Below are 26,134 nucleotides of genomic sequence, written 5' to 3'. Positions count from 1 at the left end.
TGTGCATTTTCTCTTCTTGGTAGAATATTTGGGACAAAACAGAACATTCACATCCTTTTTTGTTGTCACTCTTGTTCAATGAACAAATTTGTCAAGAATCAATTTTTTATACAATCTGTCACTGATGTAAAAAAAAAAAAAAAAAAAAAAAAATATCACTGGCATCAAAAGATATTGTATCACGAACCGATATATATTGCCTCAATGAAGTAATTTTGCAAAAACATAATATTGACCATATTATGTAAATTTTATTACAGAAATCAAAAAATTATAAAAGCATCTAATTTTTCTCCTATACTATTGATACACACTGCTTTAGCCATTACTTCGAAATTATTTTCATATATATTTTTGCATGTTGAATATTTACAACAAACAAACCATGAGCAGTTAACTAATCCAGCTTGTTAAAATTTTTAGAATATTTAAAAAGCAGTTCAATTTTAGCAGAATCATAAATAGCAAAGAGCCTGCATGAGGTTTGCTATGTGTGTATGGGGTGGGTGTAATAAATTTAAAATATTAGCATTTCTAAAAACTCTTTCTCTTTCTAATCACTTAAATTCAAACTTAAAAAAACATTTTAATTCCTGAGTTGAGTGATTTTCCATGTAGCAAGATCCAATACCTGTAATAATATTGTTGCAGTGTGCAGTCTAAACTTCCTGTTATTTCTTTAGCAGGAATCATTGAGCCTCAAGAGTATGATTTAGTCTAAATTTCTTGTATCCAATTTGCTAATGAAACTACTAGGTTTTGGCACCAGCAGCTATAGGAACCACAGAGTATTTCTCAAGTTAAAAATAATACCAAGTAATTCTACCTGATACCTATTTGACATGCGGCAGGCATAGCTATTTTTGTTACACTTGTGCATTACAAAGATAGGTGCAACCAGGTCAAAGAAATTGAGCTCATGATGCCTGTGGCATTTCAAGTAAGCGCTGGAAAAGCTTCTAAGCTTTAAAAAAAAAAAAAAAAAACTTACAGTTTTGCTAGCTATAAGATGTTAGTTAACAGGTTTAAGCCAGAGCCTATTAGCTTTATTAACAAATTGAACTTAAGAAATTTGGAAAGTAGACTAAATCATGTTTGTGATGCTCTAAGGAATCCTTTAAAAAATGACTAACTACAGTGGTAGATAATCTACCACAAGAATACTGCTATAGCTTCAACTATCTTATAATGCTCCACAAGCAATTCTGTCAGTTTCAAATTCTGTTTCAATTTTGAAATGGGGATCTTCCCATTTTAATGTTGTTAAACGTTGTCAACTTCCATCTTTCAACCTTTGTTTACTTTGAAATTTTCACTGGTGAAGTGTGTGTTGCCTTTCTCACCAGTCATCGTGATTCAAATCTACTAAAAATAATACATCTGAAGAGTAAATTCATCTTCAATTTTATAAGAAACTATGCTACAAGTTTAAAATATATTGATTTATGTCTCTTCACCAATTATTATTTTTTTTTTTTTCCAACATGACTCTCAATAACAACACCATTATCGTTTATTATACATAAGATACCTTAAGATAAGATACCTTTGATTATAATCTTTACAAAAGCATAAACCTACCTGTTTTATTATTTTATAAAACTGTATTTCTTGTCATAGAAATAAATCTCAAAGAAAAGCTTAATTTTTATAGAAGCAATTCTATGAGACTTATCACTAGACAAAAAAAAAAAAAAAAAATTCTAAAACATCCCCTTTATGGGTCATATCTCATTGTAATGATAAAAAAACCCATCTAATTTACAGCTATTAGAATTAATTCAAAATTATTTAATAGAGGGATAGAGAAATTTCCCATGAACATTTTCAGGGAAATATACATATTACAAAAATTTTATATATTATATAGATTTATATACATGAGTGTGCACGTGCACACACACACACACACAAATGCTGCTAAGTACATAAAACAATGAAAAGAATTCCAAAATCAGAGAGCCACATATGAAAAAGTAATTGAAAAGAATGTTTAGCATTATTTTTATTAAAGGAAATGGATCATCAAAATAATTTTGCTAGAAATAATGAATAGTTTAAAATCTACTAATTACTAATTTTCATATACATAAATTAAATATTTCTGTATATGTAGTAGCTATTGCCATAATAAAACTTTAAGATGTCAAAGATAGTTGCAATGTGGATGGATAACAGGATAATATCTAACCTAAATTGAAATATCTATAATGCATCAGATAAAATTAAAATTTAATTTCTGTAAGTTTTCCTATATATATATATGCACATCTTGGATAACTTATGTATGAACATTTATTATGATATGAACCATTACACTCCCTGTTCCATAAAAAGTGATTTTGCTCATAAAGAACAAAAGAGTAACATTTATAAACAGAATAAATATATAAATAATATGCACATACGGGATTTTTAGACATCATCAAACAAAATGTGCATGAAGAAAATCCCTGCTCTAAGTACATAAATGTTCCTCAAAAAAACCAGATCTCTATGAGGTACATTTTCGAGTAAAATACAAAAGAATAAGTGCAATATCACCTACATTCTAAGAAAAAATAAGCTTTAATATAAACAAGAATATTAGTATTTGTATAAGACATGATATTTATATAAGTAGCTGCTCAAAATAAACACTGTGCACCTCAAGGTATGTGCATGCACAACAACTGTACATATGATCCAACACTGCAGTATCAATATAAGTGAAAGCAGCATGCAAGTCAACAACAAAAACACTTTTTTAAATAATTGAGATTTGATGTACAATTCTTTTTGATGTATCCATACGAAAAATAATCCGGATATGGGAATTGTGATAATCATACAAAAGGGCTTCCAATTTACATCCTATCTAGCATTAAAGGTTTTCACAATTTTAAAATAAGCTGAAAAAGTTGTTCCTTTGCATAATAGGCATGCACCAAATTATTATTCTCTTTTAAAATTATTCTCCTTTCATAAGTGTTTGGTACAATTTTTATTTTTATTTATTATTTTTAATCTCTGTTTCTCATCCATTTTCAAATTTTATAAGGTTCAATAAGGCTTTTTTTTTTTTTTACATCAAATGCAAAGTCATACCTCTTCATTTGCATTTTCCATGAAAACAATGCATCTTAGAGACATGGTCCTTTGAACAGCTTTTAGACACTCAAAATAAGAATTCTCATTCTGCATAACTAGACTGGTCATATCTGAATGCCTTATATATATACTTTTTCCATACCTTTCAAAGTATAACTATTATAAAATTTTCACTTGCTCAGGATGACTGTGTTAATTTTTTTTAAATTTTTTTAATGTAATGAAAGAACAGAATGAATGGGATTAGTTGAGAGTTTAAACATATATTTTACTGTAATTTTTTTTTTTTTCCCTCCCTTTCAGATAGGTGGTGTCATCATTTGGGAACATAACTAGTCTAAAGAAAATGACCATATAAAAATCTTCAGAGATCATGACATAATTTTTTTATTGCAATAATAATATTTAAGAATATCTTAAAACTACATACATTTTTATTAATATTCTAAGAAATTTAAATTATGTAAAATATTAAAAATACACAATTTTTTTATATTTTCAACAAATATTATTTTAAACTAAATCTAATATAGGGGAGACCTGTGTACAAAGGGTCACCATGTACCTAGGGCCTCCACTCTTAAATTGAATAATATTTAGTTGCAAGTTTTATTACTGAGTTCCATGATTAATAATATTAATTTCAATTTTGAAAGACATTTTTAAAAAGAGAGCTGTAGCATGTTATAAGTAAAAAAAGTGTTTAGATAGTCCAAAGTAAAATTCTGCAACTCATTTCTTCTATTATAACTTAAATGAAATACTTTTCTTTGAATTCTAACACATAACTTTATCTGAAAGATTAAGTACTTATTAAAGTATTAAATAAGTCCCTTCTCAATGTGAGTTTTTTAGGGGAAGACATTATGAATGAAATTACATAATCTTGTACCTACAGCCACATAATTTCCTTGTACCTATAGGACTTAAGTACAACAGTAATCATATTCTTTATATTATTTTTTGAAAGTTCTTACACAATAAATAAAAAAAAAATCTTTAGAAAAAAAATCAATATTTTTCTAAACCATTTGTTGCTGAACAAAGTAATACATATAAATGTATATATATATTGAAACCAGTGGGAGTGGTCACACCGAACTCTCTTGCATACTGTGAAATAAAGATGCTATCCCAGAGAATGACTTGCATTGCACTGGCAAACAACAGTTGCAAATTATTAATCAATGGCATGAATTTAGCATTTTTACTGAATCTATTATCCGATTTTTGGTGAGTGCTTTCGCGATTACTCCCTATCATGCAGACAAAAGTATTTAAAAATCAAATATGAGTTTCAGGCACATTCTTCCAAACAGAGTGAAACAAAAATTTGGTTGTTGCATTTTTGCAAGTCATTGTATTTTTTAGTTATTGCATTTACAAGTTTTTGAAATTGCAGACGATCAACCTCTAGTTGAATGAAACTCAAAGTTTGATACGTTCTAACACTACAGAAGTAAAATCTGTATAGCAAATTTTTATCTATCTAGCTCTCTTTGTTTTGTAGTTGTCACATTAGTTTATATTCAAACAGCCAGCCAGACAGACAGACAGACAAACTTACTCTGAATGGAGTTTGCTCAGAATCTGACAGAAATCTACAAATTTGGTTTTAAGCCTGTATACCTAATTTCCTCTGTTTACCTCATAGTTTTTAAATTATCTTTGTCACAGACAGACAGACACTTTCCAAAGATGTGTTTTTTGAACTCAGGAGTGTCTAAAATATGGGAGATTCATCAAAATCTTGAGTTCAAATTTTTTGACAACTACTATTCTTTCTTTATACTTTGCATTCGAGAAAGTAAAAACTACAGAAATTAAATTGTTTTGCTGCAAAGGTAAAATTTTAAATTAGATGATGGTGTAAAATTATATTTTCTGGGATAATTTATTCCAAAGTTACTATGGAAAACATGCAAAATTTCAATTATTTCTCATAGCTTGAAGCCTTTGCTGTCATTCAACATATGTTTCATTTGCTCGCAAAAATTTTACTTGCCTTGACTTTGTCTAAACAAATGACCTATGTTTTCTTTTAGGCAACGTTATATCACTATTTCACTGCTCTCAAAAACGATGTCAAAAGATATGTATAAAATAAAAGATGAATTTTTAAAAATAGTAGTACAACAGTTCAAAATCAACATTTGTCAGCAGAGTTGCAGCTACAAATTTCCAAGTTTCATGATCATCTGCATTAAATTTTCTAATGAATTAATAATAAGGGAAAGAAATATTGCACAAAAATCAAATTGATAATATTAAAAAGGCAAAATTTTTCATTTGATGATGGTGCAAATATTTTTCAGCCAACTTCATTCAAAGTATTTGTGGAAAGAAAGCAAAATCAGAGCGGCCAACCCCACGTAAAAAAAAATTTAGGAGCACAAGACTAGAAAAATAGGAGCAAACAAGAAAAAATATGAGCAAATCTATGATACCAAATTTTTACTAGTTATTCCCATGTACTCCTTTATTTTCACAGTTTTGACATAGATTTCTTTAAAGCAATGAAAGTCAAAGAATGTTTAAATAAACAAAAGCAATAAACAAATTAAAATTATTTTTTATATGAAGTACACACATGGATAACTTTACTTCTTAAATATAAAAACTGGTTCTTTAGCTGTAAATTTTCTTACTATGTATTATTTAAGAAGTTTACTGTAGTTAATAAATTTCTAAACATTTCAATTTTGATTGACATTACAAAGACTTACCTTTTTATTGAGATTTCCAAATCATGCTAAAAATATTTTTATAGAAATATTTACAAAATATTTTTTTCTCCGCATTGAGAGCACGCCCGTGTTCTAAGCGCAAGTCTAGCGACTGACGAAAAGCAAACCGCATTCAGTATCAGAAACGATAATTTTTCAAAACCGAAAGTAGTATTTTTTTTTTAAAAAATTGCATTTGGCACGCAGATTATTCAAATTACATGGGGAGAGTGGGAAATACAAAAATAAAACCGTCAAACTTTAAAAAATCGGAGTTTTCTGATAATTTCCGGATTACTGGAGTAAACTGATAAAAATCGGAGTACTTGGCAGGTCTGCAAAATATGGGTTAACCTCTCGTAACATGAAGTGGCTGATTTCAACATACATCTATTTTGTTTGCTCACAAGCTATTTTACTTTTCTTGCCTCCATTTGAGCAACTGATTTATGCCTATTTTAGACTTTGTTATATCACTGCTTTGAAGCAAATGAAAACTTGGTAAAAAAGATAAGAATTAAAATAAAGCAGGATATTTTTTTTTAATGGTAGGATACTTCAGACTTAACATTAAGTTTAATATGCTTGAATTTTTTTTAATTTAATAACAAATGAATGAACTATTGTGCAAAAATGGAATTGACAACATTGAAATGACAAAATTTTGAATTTTAAGAAGGCATTAAAATATTTCTTGTAAGATTATTTGTTTGTTCCAAAGTTACTGCAGAAAACAGCAAAATTTTGGTTAATTTCTTATTAAATGAATATATAATTAACTTTTACTTTTACAAAAGTTGACCGTATTCTTCCTCCCATTTTACTTAATGAATAAATGTGCAAAGTTTGATTGAAATTGGCCCAGCCATTTAAGAAGAGATGTGGAACATACATATAAAGTCACAACTTTTATTAATAATAATAATATCTGAATCTCATATATAATCTGAGTTTTATATAAAATTATGAATTAATACTTCAAGAGCATTAGAAGAATAAGATTGATTGATTTTGTTAAAATTGTAATGTTTTAAGTACTTAAAAAAATTCTTATATTGCTGTAAAAAAAAAGGTATATTTTAAGTTTAAAAAAAAAAAAAAAGATATTCTAAGAAAGCTATGTATTGGGCTGCCATCTACAGTTCTGAAGAGAATGAAATCCTACTTTTCCAATAATTTTTCAAGCTTCAAAGTGAAAAGCTCTTTCCTTTTTTTTTCCCAAGAAAATTTTAAAACTGATTTAATTTGAAAGCTAAAAAGGGTTAAAGAATCAACTAGCCAAAAGATGCCTTTCCTGGACTGTTGATTTTCCCACAATATTCTTAGCATTGCCAAAAATGAAATAAAAGACAATACTGATAATGTTTTCTATTCATAATGATTGCACTACTATGATTTGTCCTTTAGGGAAATGAAATGTGCGAGAGGATAGAACCTGGGACCTTGTGGTTCGCAGTCCAGTAACATAATCAGTATACAAAAGCATATGCTTGTGTAGTGTAGTTGTTAACTGGATTATATGCTATTCACCACAGTCCTATAAATTTGCTAAAGTTGGAAGAATGCATGAGACAAAATGAAATTCCTAGATACCTTTTTCAAAAACTTATTGATAATCATGTTAAACCACCTTCAAAACCCAAAAGTTCAAATTTTCTGTAAATAAATAATTTCTGTGGACAATTATATCGCAAATAATGAGCAACTGCATCACCATCACATATCTACAGGGATGTGATTGACCAAAAGGCAAAAAAAGAAGAAATCCAAGAAGCGACATGAAACAATGCACAATGAAAAAACATGTAAAAAGTATGAACTAAATAGAGCATCACAGAAATCATATCTACAACTCAATTAGCTTTTACATTCATTTCAAGATATTTATAAAAGTAAGAAATTAACAACATATAATTTTCTCAAACACACTTTAAGAAGTATATTGTCCAGGACAAATTTAAATGTATACAGGACAGCAAATAGAGGAAAGCCAGTACTTTAATCGAAACATACCTCATTAGCATTTTTAGCAAACATTTCTTTTGTAGCCAATGGGCCTTAGTGGAATATTTTGGACACATTATTGGCTTAAGGCTTTCACTGACATGACTCAACAGCATTTCATAGTCTGCTTTTGAGCATCAGTCATATTGGTACTACAAGTGGCTTCATTTTGTACACAAGATAAGAATGTAGAAAAAAAACTGTTGAGATCTGGGACCCCATTTTTTTTTTTTTTTTAAGAAAAATATTTCTCTGCAATTTGACAACTTTACTAGATATTTTCTTTGCAACTTCCTTTCACATTAGCTTTTTCCATAAACTATATTGTCACAACTTTTTTTTTTGGGGGGGGGGGGCTAGGAACTTTGTTTTGTAGGTCCTTACAGTTGAATTTATGATTTACAAACATTTCTGCCTATTTTAGCTTTAAAATAATATTTTTTAAATACATAATTCAACTAGATTTCTAAAAAAGCAGCAAATTTAGAAATACAAAAAAAAAGCAGAAAATCGCAGATTAACGGAAGAATCACATCGCTGTATCTGGGATATACTCAAGTTTCATTTATTTACATACTTTGATACAGATATACTTAGATGAGATTAGTGTTTTATATATTTAATTTGGTCCTTATTATGAAATGATTTATAAAAAAAATAATAAATTTATTCACAATCTATAATACACAATAATAACATTCATAGGAAGGTTATTATATATCACACCAGAATGAATAAAATAAAGATAATAAAAAATATAAAATAAAGCTATGAAATTAAAAGTAAAATATCAGCAAACATAACATTTTTTTATGCTAAAATGGCAAATCTTGTTATTTTACCTTATTTTAAAAGAATAAATGTCTGCATTTATATTATTTATCAGTCATAATGTTATATCTGCTTTATGTAATACTTTTCTAAATTGAATATTTATTCCAAGCCATGACATAATTTAGTATAAAATTAAGAAGGAGAAAAATAAATGCAACATGCTCATGGATTTTACATCAACACTGGTAAAGGTACTATATATGTCACATAGACGTCAAAAAGTTTAATAAGTACTTTTTATCCTAGCCTTTAATATACAACTTTCACCTTTCTAAGCTTCTGGTCAGTTCTTGATACTGAATGAACAGTTTATTATCTATAGCATTTCTAAATATGGGTATGCCCTAAATATGGTTATAAAAAGTCCAGTCGTTGAATTGACAGCTTTTTAATGATGATTTTTTTAATGATGTCGATTTAAAAAAGAAATAATTTTTAGAATGATACCAATTATCTTCAGAAACAATTATATTAAAATTCAGACAGACACAAGGGTTAACTAGAAAAAAAAGTTTCCCACAGTCCATAGAAAAAAACAAAACACAATAACCTGGAAAGATTTCTTGCAAAAGATGTGTTTCATTTGTTGTTTGGATACAAAGCATTTTGCACCCACTTGGCACGCAATTTCTGGAACTAAAGCTGTGATTACATTAAACTGTTTAATTAATCATGTAATAAAAATAATTACATGACGATTTTATTGCAGTTTGTAAAACTTATGGGAAAATGTTGCTGAGTTTTGTAATTATAAATCAATGATTCTACAGAATGCACTGCTGCACTTGTTCCAGCAGGTCGCCCTCACTGAGAGATAGCCAGCTACAGCATTGCTTGTCATGGACATTTTGTCTACCTTTCGAAAATTCCAGACGACATATGACGAACCATCTGCTTGCTCATCACATCCGACCTGAATACTAAACATAATTGACTATGAATTTCAATCAGCGCTATATTCTGTGCATTCAGAAACTTTATTACAGTCTCACCTCACAGTCAGCAGGAGAAGAAATAAGAGCCAACATAATTTTTATGCTACAATGATGTTAATATAAGGGATCAGGAAATTACAATTGCCGCATATCATAACCACATCCACGATCTACAAAGCTTTGTGTTTTGTTCCTTTTACAGTGCCATCTTTTGGAACTTTGGGAAACTTTTTTTCTGGATAACCCTCATTTACACATTGACAGAAAATATTTTGAGCTTACTCACAGCTAATACTAGACTTCATAACATATTTTTTAGTCTTTTTAATTAAATCAAAATCCTCGTTAAGTTTGAAACTGAAGTGTTTTTCAGCAGATCTCACAATATTTTCAATACCTTGATTTTGAAATGAGCATTTGAACCTGATGATGAGCATACCAGTTATGATAGAAATGACACCATGAATAGTGGAAATTTGATTTGTTTGATATTAAAAGCTTTTCTATTTGTAGTTACAATGGCACTAATGCAAAAGACTGTATTTAAAGTTAATAAAAATGGGAATTAGAAACAGATCCTGAACAGACACTGTTTAACAATTTGAGATGTTGCTGTAATGGATTGTAATGGACATATACTTGCTTGTCTATAGAATATTGTTTTCTTTATGATTTAACTTAAGTAGAATTTCTGATAATCTTATTTAATGCAGTTATTTTATAATTAAAAGAATATATCTTTTAGTTCAAAATTTAAAGGGCTATTAACTTTATCTTCAAGCCTCTCTGCCATATTAAATATTAGACATTTCATTGCATGATAAGATCTAATAACTTAAAACTCCAATTTCAGTAGAAATAATCCCAGGTGTAGATCTATTAAATTTTCTACCATAGTCTTACCAAGAGAATATTAACTCAACAACAGATACACTACAAGGAAATCTACAATAAATCTTCATGGAAAGATTCATTATCTGTCTATTACAAAATGTGCTTTATGAATAACAAAGTTAAACAAATACACACAACTATTACTGTCTACAATTCACATACAGATTTTAAAATTTAAAGTAATTTTTAAATTTAGTGCACAATGCAGTAAATTGGCACTATAAAACAAAATGTTTGGAAATATGTAAAAATAAATGAACATAATTATAATGAATGATACTGAAAAAAAATAAAGAGAAAATAAATGTTTATATTACCTATCACTCTGGTTTCTGAATATTGTCCTTGATTTCTTCAAAATATTAAGTTCAACCAATGATGCAGGCGTAATCATAATATACAATTAGTCTGGATCTAAAAGCGACAAATAAGTTTAATGGTAATATCATTAGAAGTAAAATATACAGAGCTTCAGTTTTATGACTTAATTTTTCTATCATTTTCAGCTAAAAAAAGAATTTTGGAATTCTAATAAAGAAAAAAATAACTATTCAAAATGTGAATAGCAACTAATTAAAAAAACATTCAAACATATAAGATTCTTAAAAATTCAAAATAATAGACAAAAACTATTGTGTTTACAAATGACAGATATCGAAACTGAAGTCACTCATCTATGTACTTGTCTAAGCATCCTAGAAATTTTTTTTAAATTTTCTAAATATTTTAATTGCAACATATGAATTCAAATACTCAAAAAATATTGCTTTTTAAAACATTTTTAAAAAATCTTAACTCGTGCAATTTACTCATTAAGCTCACAATTTGACATGGAAGAAATGTGATAAACAGAAAGTCGCAAACAAAAATACATATGTTAAAATATGCATATTTAGTTAAAATATTGATTTTCCGGTAGACATAGATTAAAACATTAAATGAAACTTCACCTACCCTCCCTTGAATACAGACTTTAATATAGATAAATATTGCAAAAACAGCTATTTTATATTAAAGAAAGGTAGGAACTTTTTTTTTTCTCAGCTCTAAACTGTGGCTTAAAATAAAATTCTGACCTGTGATGAATAAGCATAACCAAAGTAAAAGCTTATTGGAATTTATGACCATACATGTAGATAGATATAACAGAAATTTCTAATTATATATGCATATAATTTATGTAAATAATATGCAAATAATTTATTATTTAAATTTCTTGCATACATATAGGATATATGTATATATATATATATGTATGTATGTTATAATATATGTATATATTTCTTATATGCATATATTAAATTTCTTACAAACATATTATTTAAATTGTTACATACATATAGGATAAGCCTGTTCAAATAATGAGAAGTACTTAACATTTTACTTTTGGTTAATAATACATGTGAATAACTTTAAAAAAAAAAAAAATCTTACACTTAAGAGAATCCGGTCAAGGTAAATAAACTAAAAAATTAGGAAGAAATTAATTAAAAATAATTTGTCACAAATCACATTTAATTTCTAAAAGATTTTTAAATTCATTAAAAAAAATTGAGTTATGATAATTCATATTTTCTCGTGGTATAAATAATTTTTGGAAAAGAATTTTAAACAGAAAAATCACAGACATTTCTTATTTGAGCAAAAACATACATTAAAATTATCATTTTACTATCTCTGGGCAGATAAACTTTATAAAAGTTTTATTGGTGTTGGTAATATTAATTTGTGCATTTTTCTATTTGTATGCTTTACTAAGTGGAATGCCCGAATAACAGTCAATGGTTTTAGACAATCCCCAATAAAACATTAAAAAACCGGCCACCAGTGATTCATGCAATGTTAATCTTCAATTTACTGTTTGGAGGCAGCATTAATTTTCAACAGCTTACAATATTTAAATAATCTTTCACAATACCCTCTGAATTATATATGATCAAATGAACTATCAATTATGGTTTATTACATACATTATAATATAACCGATTTGGCTTTATTTGATGAGGGTTGAATTTTGGCATTTGAGACTTCTATTTGATTATTTTAGTATATCTAATCTTACAGTATTTCTAACATAGGCTGCATAACTTTCTGCTACAAACTAAAAACAGAAGCGATATAATTCAACTTAACCGACTGAACATTAATCATATGTCAAGTCGATTTATTAATCAAGTTAGCAATTTAAATATTTAAAATTACAGCACACATTAACACTGATTTACTTACAAGATTATTTATGTCTTATGCAACTGCTAATTCACTCCATGAATTCATTATTCATTCCTTATCTTATTTCAGAAAAATCAGAATAATAAAAAAATATTATTAGATTGACTGACTCAAATGACAAATTCAGATCAAATTTAATTCTTAAGCACTAAAAATTTTTTAATAAATAAATATATAAATCACGGTAGTAGAAGTTGAAGTAGATAAGCTTGGCAATTCGAAAAGTTAAAAAAAAAAAAAAAAAAAAAAAAAAAAAAAATTGGCGATACCCTGACCATACATACTATGTGTAATCTACCTAGGAATTTAAAAATAACAATTGCAAAAAATACTTATGATCAAAAACGTGCTTTATGCAGTTCTAAAATCCCAATTAATATTTCTTGAGTGAACCGTGTAAAACTATAACTCTGCATTGATTCGGTGTTTATGCATGGGAGCAAAATGTTGCCACCGGATGTATATCTCCCGATCTACCGGATATGAACAAAAATTCATCAACATGATGTCATAAAATCATTGTTTATATCATACTGATCATTTAGCGTCGGCTTTATCTAGCAATTTACTGCGGTATTCGTGAATTTCGATTATTGTTAACCCGGAAAAAGCTAAGAACTACGATTCTGAAGAATGCGCCGGAGAACACACCTTCCTATCTAGCAATACTTACTGACTAATCATTTTTCACTTTGCTCTGCCTATACCTGAAACGTATGTATTGAATCTGTTGCACTTTTTATCTGCTTGTGGAGATAAGAATTTTTTTTCTTATATTATTTATTTATCTTTCATTATTTATTCATATTATTTAGGTATTTTTTATAATTAACTTATCTTGATATTTAGAATTAGTATCATTGATCGTGCTAATTAGGGTTAACTAGGAAACAAAGTTTATTTGTACCTGTAATTTATATTATAAAATTTTATATTTAATTTGACTATTTGTTTTTCCTTAGATTAATTAGGTCTTATTACTAACTATAATGTAAAAGACAATCCGATTTCCAGATTTGGGCTAACTTGGGAAATTGTTTTCTTTTATATTTTGTTTGTATATTATTTCAGTTTTCTTCATAATTCAGTGGTATATTAAACTTGATAGTTTTTAAATTTATTTGTGGTATCTAATATATATCTTGGCACATCTTCAATGTATTGAATCTTATAATTTTTTTCTGTTTTGCTTTGTGCTTTTTTTTTTTTTTTTTTGGCAGTTAGTACAGAATTTTGTTACTATTACTAACTTTTGAAAGAATTCCATTTTATCTCGTTGTTTTACAATGAGGGCTCTCTTTATTGGTGATTCCATGATCAAATACTTGAATGAGTATATGTCTGTTGAATCACTTGACTTTCATTTTTATATTGTTTCCCATCCTGGTGCAACTATTGAAAAATTAGCTAATAATATTTCTGTACACAAAAATTATGACTCGGTCTTAGTGCATGTTGGCACAAATAATGCATCAATGGATAGTATTGAGGTAATACTTTAAAAATATAGAGCTTTGGCAAGGATAATTTTCTCGAGTATTGTTCCAAGGAGTATAAGGAATCAGTATCATTTACAGGTGCTAAATTATAAGTATCGAGCTATACAGTGTGTACTCAAAGAACTGTGTTATTATCAAATGTTTCTCTTTTGCAGTTCTTATCAGTCATCTTGGGAAGAATTATCTTGCAAGAGATGGCTTGCATTTAAAAAAATGGGTTGCTAAGCTCCTTGCGGATTGCATTATTCCATACTTAACAGGATGCATTTGAGCTGATGTATTTTCTAAAAAGGTACGTATGAATACATTGTCTTCTATAGTCTATATATGCAATTTAGTTCCATTTTGTTCATTAGTTTACAATTGTCTCCAAACAACGGAATTTACTTTATTGCCATTCTTGTTTAGGATTGATTGATTCAACAGTCATGTTTGGCTATGTTGCAAAAATTATATTATATTCAATTGAAAAATGGCGGTTTATATATATATATTGAAATTACAAACATGTTGAACAGTCAAGCTTTCTATATTTGTATAATATATTAGTTCAATGTGTAACATTTTATTTTAATCAATGTCATTTCTGTTTAAATTATTAATTGAAAAATATAGTAATTTTATTTTTTTTATAGTAGAGGTTTATTCCTTTCCTATATTCAGAGTGTCAATAACAGGTTGCAATGTTATGAATATTCTTAACTGTTAATCAACAAAACCATTATTATTAATCTTTTGTTATTTTTTTATATTTTAAAACATACAGAGGAATCTTCAAGTATGGACATGAAATTCTTCATAATACGACTTAACAGCTAGAAAAACACTATTGAAAAAACTTATATCCTCTGATACATTAGCAGGAAATTACATTTAAATAATTTTATGTAACTGAATATGGCCTTGTATGAATTGTCTGTCATGAGAAAATTGGATTTAAATAGTTCTATGTTTTAAAAAAAATTACTATAAAATACAATTCTTTGCAACTTTAAATCATTAACAACTGCAGCTTATTTTCCAACACTAATTAGGCCAATAAATAACTTTATCAAATGGAAACATTTTAAGTATATTTACAATTGTTTATAATTTATAAATGATTAATTAGTCACAAAAAAACTTTTTACTAGTAAAACATGAATGGAAGTATAGTTTTATATCGTGCCTTAAAAAGGTTCCTCGTGTTTTTATAGCTCATTTATTGAGATTTATATGTGAAGTATAAAAGTAGTTTGTTTTATTTGTATAGATGAAGGGAATAACTTGCAGTAACAAAAATTTTATTCAAAAACTTTTGAAATTTATAATATATTACGCTATATTGGAACATAGTAAGGTAAATCGAAATGAAACATTAATTTTGAATTAATTAAATTAATAAATCTCAAAATACTTTCAATTAAAGCAGAATACATGATCAGAAAACTGATTCTTGAATAAAGGCTTGCCTTGATATACAATGAAAATTGCAATATGTACTTACCTTATTATGTTTATTATACCACTATACATATGAATGCTATTGCTTAGTTTTTGTGTTTTGTTTAGTCAGCTTCATTTAAGTTAGATATAAATTGAAGACTGAATAATTGAAAATAAAGAGAGTGGAAGATCTAAATACTTTCCCTGAGTATTTAATTGTGATATCAAGTTGTTTTTACAGTCGCACTTAAATTATTATTGAATTATTTTTCTAAATTTATGTTAATATTGTTTTACTCATTTTTTAAAAATAAAGTCGACTTAGATCATTAAGTTTTGGTTATTATATGTCTTCTGTTCATAAAATGTGTTATTTAATTACGACTCAGATATGAATTCCTGTTAGTTTGTCACCTTAAGTTATTTAGAAATTATAAATTACAGGAATTTAACATACATTTGCTTAAAACTAAAAAGCATGAGAGTAATATAATAACCAAATAAAAAAGCAGCATATGTGAAATGGATAATGATTTGTTTTATTTTCATATTAGATACATGGATATAAACAGATCATATACTGCGATATCAATATCACATTACCTCTTCATTTACAATGTAATTTATACATTTCTAGAAATTTTATATGATCTGTCTACGAAATGCATCACAAGTACAGATTTGTAAACAGCAAAAACATCAATTACAAAAGATAAGAAATGGCGATTTAAAAATAGACATTAATTAAGGGAAATTCGATAAATTATTCACACTTGCTAGATAAAAAAAAAAAAGAAGAAGAAGAAAAAATGATATCCACATTCACGAACAAAAGTAATGACAACGTTCTCCCTCAAGCTCATCGTAAAACGATTCAACTGAACCGGGAAAAGTGTTCAGCTACAACTCAACATTTAAAAGACAACGCTTATCCCTGATGCCCCTCTGACTCATATGTACCTACCTGTGAAAAGTATGGTTTATGTTGGATTCGCCCATCCCATAGGGATAAACGTTGCGATTGAGACGCTAGTGTCATCCTGATCATTTAGCGCCGGCTTTATCTAGCAATACTTACTGACTAATCATTTTTCACTTTGCTCTGCCTATACCTGAAACGTATGTATTGAATCTGTTGCACTTTTTATCTGCTTGTGGAGATAAGAATTTTTTTTCTTATATTATTTATTTATCTTTCATTATTTATTCATATTATTTAGGTATTTTTTATAATTAACTTATCTTGATATTTAGAATTAGTATCATTGATCGTGCTAATTAGGGTTAACTAGGAAACAAAGTTTATTTGTACCTGTAATTTATATTATAAAATTTTATATTTAATTTGACTATTTGTTTTTCCTTAGATTAATTAGGTCTTATTACTAACTATAATGTAAAAGACAATCCGATTTCCAGATTTGGGCTAACTTGGGAAATTGTTTTCTTTTATATTTTGTTTGTATATTATTTCAGTTTTCTTCATAATTCAGTGGTATATTAAACTTGATAGTTTTTAAATTTATTTGTGGTATCTAATATATATCTTGGCACATCTTCAATGTATTGAATCTTATAATTTTTTTCTGTTTTGCTTTGTGCTTTTTTTTTTTTTTTTTTTTTTTTTTTTTGGCAGTTAGTACAGAATTTTGTTACTATTACTAACTTTTGAAAGAATTCCATTTTATCTCGTTGTTTTACAATGAGGGCTCTCTTTATTGGTGATTCCATGATCAAATACTTGAATGAGTATATGTCTGTTGAATCACTTGACTTTCATTTTTATATTGTTTCCCATCCTGGTGCAACTATTGAAAAATTAGCTAATATTATTTCTGTACACAAAAATTATGACTCGGTCTTAGTGCATGTTGGCACAAATAATGCATCAATGGATAGTATTGAGGTAATACTTTAAAAATATAGAGCTTTGGCAAGGATAATTTTCTTGAGTATTGTTCCAAGGAGTATAAGGAATCAGTATCATTTACAGGTGCTAAATTATAAGTGTCGAGCTATAAAGTGTGTACTCAAAGAACTGTGTTATTATCAAATGTTTCTCTTTTGCAGTTCTTATCAGTCATCTTGGGAAGAATTATCTTGCAAGAGATGGCTTGCATTTAAAAAAATGGGTTACTAAGCTCTTTGTGGATTGCATTATTCCATACTTAACAGGATGCATTTCAGCTGATATATCTTCTAGAAAGGTATGTATGAATACATTGTGTTTTATTGTTTTATTTTCACGGATTAAAAAGACTTGGTCTTCCAACACTGATTTTTCTTTTGATGATTCAAAGTTTCATTTATTGTCATCTTTTCCTACAGCATTTGTTTCTTTTGCTTTGCCAAAGCAAGAGTCTACATGGTCAGTTTCTCGGCCAAAGTAAGAGTCTGCAAGGCCAATGCAACAGTCAGCTGTGATGCTCAAGAAAGAAATTTCTTCTTTGCTGTGTTTTACAGATAACATTCAATTTGTACTTCCTGTGATGCCATGCATTCCATTCTGTACGTTTGAATATTTTTAGTTTGTTATAATGAATGAAAAGTCTCTAAAAGATTTTGATAATAAAGTCTGAATTTTCATTAGTAAATATTTCATTGAATGCCAACATTTTGTTGATTATGTTGTAAATTATTCTGCTAGAAAAGCATTATGGGCTACCTGCTATAGACAGTTTCCACATGGACTACCAGCTATAGACAGTTTCCACATGGACTACCGGCTATAGACAGTTACCACCAATACAAATAATTATTATTAATCATTTCATAATCAGTTAAAAACTGTATATTTTGAATGTAAATTCAATAGGTGCATAGATGAACTAATTTCAACTCTTTTATAGATGGAAACAGATAGACTTTTAAAGTTTTCTTCTAATGTTGTAAATAATGTTCCATTAAATTCAAATTTCAATAAAATTATTATAGAAAAGCATAAAATGGGAGTAAAAATTCCCATTAATGATATAGTTAAACATGATGATCAATGGTTAGTAAATTCACCGAGAAAAAAGGAAATAGTATACTCAGTAAATAAAATTAGACGTTTGTCTTTTTTTAGATCATTGCTGTTTTAAATGTGCTGATATTAACTGTGCAGTACTATGTAGCTATTTGTATGTGTATTCTTGTGTGAAGACAATAGTCATCTTTGCTAGCATATTCATAAAGAAAATTTATTGTATTCTGAAATAAAAACATGCATAACAGATGATTTTTATGCCGTTGAAAATGAAAGAAATGCACAAGGAATTGACCCCCAATTCTTAAATTTGGAATCGAAAGATAATGTTTTAACACAAAAGAAGCTGAATGCAAAAAAACTATTCTGTAAGATTTTGGAATAAAAATTTCTTGTATTCAAAAAACTATGCTAACTGTTGTAGTAAATTGTTTAAATACTTTAGTATCTGGTATGCGTGGAGTTGTCAGTCATAAAAATGATCCTCCTCCTGTCACACCTCAGATGTATGTTACTCCCAATCAAAAAATTCACACACGGATTAAACTTTTTTAAGACTTCTCAAAGTCATAAGAGGAAACAATCATTTCATGAAAAAAAGTGGGAAATGGTAAAGATTAAAGGAAAAAAATATTGATGAACCTGATAGTATTATAGAACAGATTGCACCCTTACAATCTTATCCTGTGGGAGAAATTTTTAAATGTTTAAGTAGTGATGATCCTGATGGTCATGAAAAAGAAATTACTCCTTTAAAATCTTATTCTGCTGGAGAAAATTCTGTATGTGCTAGCCTTAATATATTCAATAAATTTAATAAGATGAATACAAATAATCCTACTGCAACAATAGTAACTATTAATAATATCAATCTTTCTTTTTATATATTAAAATCTTTAGATCCTTTTGTTATTCTAAAAGAAGAGAATTATCTAAAGTCTGCATCATCAAGCTTTAAAAAGGGTTGGCTATACGATTCAGTTATTGATGCTTTTCTTTTCCTATTAACTGAGAAATTCAGAAATTGTAAAGCAATAGAATCCTTGTGGTCAGTTTTAAATTTTTAATCCGAAGGATATTCTTAAATTTTCTTGGATTCAAGAGTTGCCAAATCTAGATTTATTAATTATCCTTGTCAATTTAAATTATCATTGGACTTTGATTATCATTAATATAAAACTTAAAACATTTGAATATTTTGATCCACTTGATGGCAGACCAGATAATAATACTGCAATTTTGATTAGGAAGTGGTCTAGGATTTTAAATTAATTACTTAATTCAGAAAGCCACTGTCAGATAGTTTTTCCACATCATATAAAACAAACTGATTAGATAATTTTGGAAAGGGAGTACCTTGAAGGTGTCAAGAAAAGGCAAGTGATTAAATTCAAGAACTTAACTTAATGACATATTCAAAACAAAAAGAAACAAGCTCATGATAGAAGCAATATACTAAAGACGACTTTTAATATAAATATATGATTATGTTACTTTAAATTGTTCTTGGCTCATTTTAATGGGTTTATTAAATGTTTTGTCATTTAGGGAATGTAATTTGAATTAGTATATCAATAAAATCTCATTGTGATCAAAATGGTATTAATTTTTATAAGAAAAAAATGATTTAATTTTTTACATTACAGTTTGTATTGTATGTATATCAATTTATTTATTTTCTCCTGCCTTAAAATAAAGGAAGAAATTCCCAATGGTTTAGCTGTAAAGGTTGTCCAGAAATTTCTGACTTTCTTTTTAACTTTTAGGAAGTTCCTTTATGAAAAAAAAAATAGCATCAGGATAAGTCCATTCAAGAAATCATCCAATCAAGAATTCAAGAAATAAAGCAGTAAGTGACAGCTAAGAAATGGAACATTTTCCATGCTGTAGCTGTGTTGTATATAAAAGTGAAAATGGGTCATTTGGATAATATGAAAAGAATTGTATTATATTTGTTTAGTGTACATTCTTATGGGGGGGGAGGGCATAGAAATCTGTATAAAAATTGTTTAGATGCAAAGGGTTGAAATATAAAGAGTGTCTCAAAACCCTTGACCGTAGCTTTTATTCCTTAAATATTGATCGCAGACATATACTGTAAATTACAAAGCTGCGTAAAAAAGGTGCGAAATGTTATGAAATCGATTAAAATTTTCAGAGGATTAAACTTTAAAAAATACAAAATTTAAATTTTTATAGAACCCCATACAAAGAATTCCCATTGAGTAAAATGTGCGCCATCCTCTAATAAGGTCATGTACAAAATTTCAGAATTTTATCTTGAAAACTCTCAAAGATATGTTAAAACAAAGTTGAAGGGTCAATCACAAATTAAAATGCAAATGTTCACAGCTTCAGTACAGATGACGCGACGCAGAAATGCATCATAAGGAAATAAAATATGCTTTATATCTTTAGTTTTAAATACAAATTTTAAAAGCTATGCTTCCTGAAAAATACTTTAAAATTTTATATCATGAATTGCAGAATATAACTTAAAAATAGCACAGTCAATGAACTTGTAAAAAAAACTTATGTAATCTTTCCTTTAAGTTATTATTTCTACGAATTTTTAATACTTTTAAACCAATAAATAGCAAAATTATTTATTTATTCAATCATTACTTTCTTTGTTAATTTGTGTACGACACCCTGAAACACGAACATCCGACATGATTTTTCCTCTTAGCGAACTCATTACAGGCATCGAAAAGTGGTTTAAGTCATTCTTTGTACGGGGACCGTATAAAAATTTAAATTTTGTATTTTTGAAAGTTTAATCCCCTGAAAATTTTAATTGATTTAATAACATTTTACACCTTTTTTTACGCACCTTTGTAATTTACAATGCATGTCTATGATCAATATTTAAGGAATAAAAGCCGCTGTCAAGGTTTTTGAGAAACCCTGTATATAGAAATTTATAATGTTGTTACATTATCTGTTCATTGTCTGCATATTTTATCACTTTGTCATGCTTGTTAAAAAGCCTCTTAAGGGTAATGCTGAGTTTTTTTTTTTTTTTTTTTTTTACCAACTTATATAAAGATGTGTAGAGTTTTCTCACACTGTTATGTGAAACTAAACCATAAGAATATGTTACATTATTACTTTTCATAAATTGCAGATTTTTAATGATTCTCTGTTATTTTATTTTTCCATTTATACTTATTACTTAATGATTTCTCTCTACATAGTTAATAAATAGCTTAATTTTAATTTAATCAATTTATTTTATAAATGTCTCCAGATATAATTTTCTTTTCTTAATTTTTCAAATGAAACAAATTTATTAGTGCTTGGAGTAGTATATAAAATCAGTAAATTTAATAAAATTCATCTATTTCTTTGGTACATGGAGTACTGAGAGAATATCATATATTTATAACTTGAATGAATAAAATAAAAGTGTCAAAATGGAAACAAATTTTATATTTAACAAAATTATTTATGATTTTGAAGATTTGTATTTTTAAAAAATTAATTGTGCATTGGCAGTGAACTATCTAGCAACGTAAAAAATGCCGTTTCTTGATTTTATGCTTCATATAATTTACTATACAGCACATTTTTGCAGTGTAGTACTTAGAGTCAGTGTTGACAGAATATTTTTTTGGAAAATGTGACTAATTTATTGCCAATATTCAACGTAAAAGGCCATGTCTATGAAGTTAAGAATAAAATTTTAAAAACAATAACATCTTTTTACAATCGTTTTTTCATAATGTAATGAAGATATTTGTTAAATACTGTAAAATTTCAAATTATGAGTTGAGATTTTTTTATAAGCAAAATAAGTATGTAATAAATCCCAATTCCAAAAGGTAGTAACAAGTGAATCACTAAAAAATAAGCTCATTTTGTGGTAAAACTTTTCCTGCCAACTGCTGATATTGATTGATTAAGCCCATAGGGTGTGAGTGGGTGATCTTAATGGATGAAAGAAATGTAGAATGTGAACACTGGAGTTTATGACTATACTTCCTGCTTTTAAACTTTCAATGTGAGAAAATAAGTTGTTTTTTTTTTTTTTTTTTTTTTTTTTTTTCTGGAGAAGAGCTGACCTTTTTTTCTGCGAAGTTCAGAAAGAATGAGTACCATATTTATAGAGAAAAAAAATTAATTAAACTGTGTTAAAATTCTGAAATAAAGGAAGTCTCTCATAATATATGAACACTATTTTTGAACTAGTTTTTCCTTACCAAATTTAATTTGGAGGCTATATTATTGCATGATGCAATTTTTTTTTTTTTTGGTGAATTAAATATATTGGATCTGAAAAACTCTGCAAAATTAAGGTAATTTTCATTTTTTATTTAAGAAATGAGGTTTCATTATAGTGTTTACAAGTTATTTAAACATATAATAAGTCTGAAGAATTAAGAATTTTATAAACTTTTTATCCAAGAAATTTATATCCTTCTAGTATTGAAGACAATCTATTTCTTTTTATCTAAATGATGAATAAAACAGCTTATCCATGAAATATTAAGCAATTTTTATTTTTAAGAAGTCAATCATGTGGTTATTTCTTTTAATAATTTTTCACTTCTGATAGTTTAGCAACTTATGTTCCTTGCAGTGTTTTCATTCGTGTAAAAAAAAGTTCATTTTAATGAAAAATATCTTCAACAGAGTATATGTTGATAGTCTGAATACAATTCTGCAGCTCCTCAGTGTGACCTTTTTATTAAATAGACACCTGCTTAGGTCCCTCTACAATTTTTTTGTGGTATTTTCATGATAATTTAATTTTGTACTGTCGCTTAGTGTACGAAAGCCGTGCAAACTTAATTATTATTATAATTAATTATATTAATTTCAGAACATTATTCTAGCAGTTCGTTATTTATTTTTAGAACATTATTCTAGCAAAAGTTTTATATTTTGTTGTTCCATAATTTTAAAAAAAAAAAAACTGCTTTATAATTTAAAATAAATATATCAAACTTATAATTAAATATTATTTAGATTGTCTTTAGAAAGTTTCACTTTTAAAATTTAATTTGTGACGAATTCTTCTAAAATTTAAGTTGGCATTGCGATATACTGAACTCTAGAAAGTGGTTCATAATACATGTTTTTGCTATTTCAGTTTGATGAAATCTTCTTCTTAAAACTATTTATATAGATATTGTTGAGGAAAAGAAAAGAGAGACGATTACGTGAGGGTTTAATTGGAATTTGAATTTATAAGAACTTTTATGATGATGAATGGGTTTATTTTTTCATATCACTTCTTTAAAGACTTTTACTCTTAATTTCGGTTAACATTATTCTGTCTGAATACTAAAAACACAATTGCCCGAATGATAGAAAATCGTTTTCAGTTAAATTTTTTAGAATTGCAAATCAGACCTTTATTTCGACTTTAAGAATACATTGTGATCAGAGACGTGTTGAAAGGAGAGGGGATTACTGTCCCTATATTTTTTCCCCCCGAACCTGCAATGTTTGAAGAGATAATCAAATGTTATATTTTATTCTGCTGATCGATGATATACAGATAAATATGATTACAGTATTTAAAAAAAGAAAGTGAAATTTTAATTCTCAAGGCGGAGTTTTTGCAAAATATGTACCGAAAATTTGTTGAAGTAATTTAGTTTCGAAAGTGTTGTCTACGAAATGAGTTGAAATATATCAGTGTACATAACCAACGTTATTAGTCGGCTAGGGGATGATTTTAATGATAAATAATTAAACAGTATTGCATTAAATTCGCTACCTCATCGAGGAAATAAAAAACTCTTCTAATTTTTAGTAAGCAAATATCACTTTTACTGTCTTTAAACTATGTAATTTATCGATTTGTATACATGCAAATTTGATGTAACAAAAGAAGAAAACTCCGACGAAATTTTGGGTATCAAACTTCAATTTGATAGTAACAAATAACTAGATTACAGATTCAATGCAAGTTAGGGACACAATAAAAAGATTAATCTTGGAAGTAAAAGAAAAAATTGCATTGTGCACTAGAAGCAAGTCTTAAGAGGTTACCTTAATGGGAAATGCTTGTGTAATCTTTTTAATATCAAAAAACAAAAATGTTAAGCAATACTATCTTCCTCAGATTTAAAAAATTATCCCTGTATTTTTCAATTCTTGTAAACTGTCTACCATTTAAAATTTTAACTAATTTAAAAGCCATTAAACCAAATTCATTTTTTTTTCTTTTTAATTCCTTGATTTTCCTTTTAAAATAATGTCTAAATATAGCCTATCGAATATAATTTCGATTATGTTTTGGCCATTTTAATGTATAATCTAAAACTTGTATTCACTTCTGAATTGCTTTTATAATTTAAATATGTCATACATTGAGTTTTCAATGATCTTAAGAGAATTAGATTTCTTAATTCATTCGGAAGTTTACAGAAAGTTTTATAAGCAATTGACGAGAACAAAAAAGTAAATCTTCAGTGATTTGAAATCTGGTTTCTGCCAAATTTGAACTCTTTGTTTTCTCTAGAACCTTAGATTTTTCAATTAATTAAATCTATTTTTAGCTCTACTGTATTAGAGAAAGGATTGATACTGTTTACGTACTCTACAAAAAACATTATGTATAAAAATATTTTTCTAAAAATTTTATTTTCTTTGTATACTCATTACATTGAAATAAAAAGCATATATAAAAGTCTCACCAAAATACTAATAGAATAATTATAATATTTACTAAAAATCGTTTTTGACGATCAGCTAGTTGGTTAAGGATATTGGTTATATTTAATTTCATTTAAATCGTTTAGATATATCTTCATGTCTATGATTCTCTCAAATTAACAGATATTAAAGTAACATTGTTGTGATTGTTATTCATATGTACTATTCGTTGTATACAGAAACCTTTCTATTGGAGACCAGTTTCATGGAGTCATAGCGCTATTAAAAGGGTAACGATGCATTAATCATCTAAATCTTTCATTAATCTAACTTCTCTTTTTTATTTGCCTTACATGCATGCTTTCAAATGTGGCAACTGTAGTTCAGATGGTCTGGTCTGTAGTACGCCAAAATGCATTCATCTTTATCAGTAGTAGAGATGATTCGAATAAATTTATTCTAGATATTCAGTTTTTGAACCCTTTATTTATGTATTTCTGCCATTTTCAACAAACAGAAATAATTATTCAAATGAATCTGTAAAATCCCTGCGGAATCTCATTTCACAATCGTTTAAGAAAACGAGAACGTTACATATTAAAATAAAAATTCCTCTAACTTCAATAAACCGATGGAAATAACCTCTTCGAAACTTTCTAGCACACATAGTATTTGGACTTCTTTTTCTGACTGATTGAAACTAAAACTCGATACAAAACTATAATTTTAATAACGAGATAGCATGTGAAACTTCATTTATTTGAATTGTTGCCTTTTAGAGTTACAGCATTTGCATGCATGCGAAAGCTGAGATCTATAGATGATCAATCCCTTGGCAAATTTAGTTCAAAATTTGATACCCACCTGCATTTTAAATGTTAAAACTGTGGACCAAATTTTATTCATCTAGATCGTACG

The 26,134-nt window shown here is 27.5% G+C and overlaps 1 protein-coding gene and 1 long non-coding RNA gene across 3 annotated transcripts in view; one reads left to right on the top strand and one right to left on the bottom strand.

The window, feature by feature from the left end:
* The window catches only part of LOC129960672 (receptor-binding cancer antigen expressed on SiSo cells-like), a 35,225-nt gene extending 22,323 nt beyond the window's left edge, over nucleotides 1–12,902 (bottom strand). Inside the window, exons 1-2 of the mRNA XM_056074231.1 lie at nucleotides 12,713–12,902; nucleotides 10,801–10,897 (exon numbers count right to left, since the gene is read on the bottom strand). The gene's annotated coding sequence lies outside the window, so the exon portion shown is untranslated. The remainder of the gene's footprint in view (nucleotides 1–10,800; nucleotides 10,898–12,712) is intronic.
* Nucleotides 12,903–13,162: 260 nt separating this feature from the next.
* On the top strand, nucleotides 13,163–20,612 carry LOC129961000 (uncharacterized). 2 transcript variants are annotated; one of them, XR_008783742.1, is made up of 5 exons: nucleotides 13,163–13,429; nucleotides 14,370–14,506; nucleotides 17,710–17,846; nucleotides 17,968–18,147; nucleotides 20,374–20,612. It is a non-coding gene; the product is annotated as an uncharacterized LOC129961000 (long non-coding RNA). The 2 variants fall into 2 exon arrangements; XR_008783741.1 differs by lacking the exon at nucleotides 20,374–20,612 and having other exon boundaries at nucleotides 13,167–13,429; nucleotides 17,968–18,233.
* The last annotated feature ends 5,522 nt before the right edge of the window (nucleotides 20,613–26,134 follow it).

This window comes from Argiope bruennichi, chromosome X2, assembly GCF_947563725.1.
Source record: "Argiope bruennichi chromosome X2, qqArgBrue1.1, whole genome shotgun sequence".
Taxonomy (NCBI): domain Eukaryota; kingdom Metazoa; phylum Arthropoda; class Arachnida; order Araneae; family Araneidae; genus Argiope; species Argiope bruennichi.
Note: the sequence above shows the minus strand (reverse complement) of the source record. Positions and strands in the feature narration are given on the sequence as shown.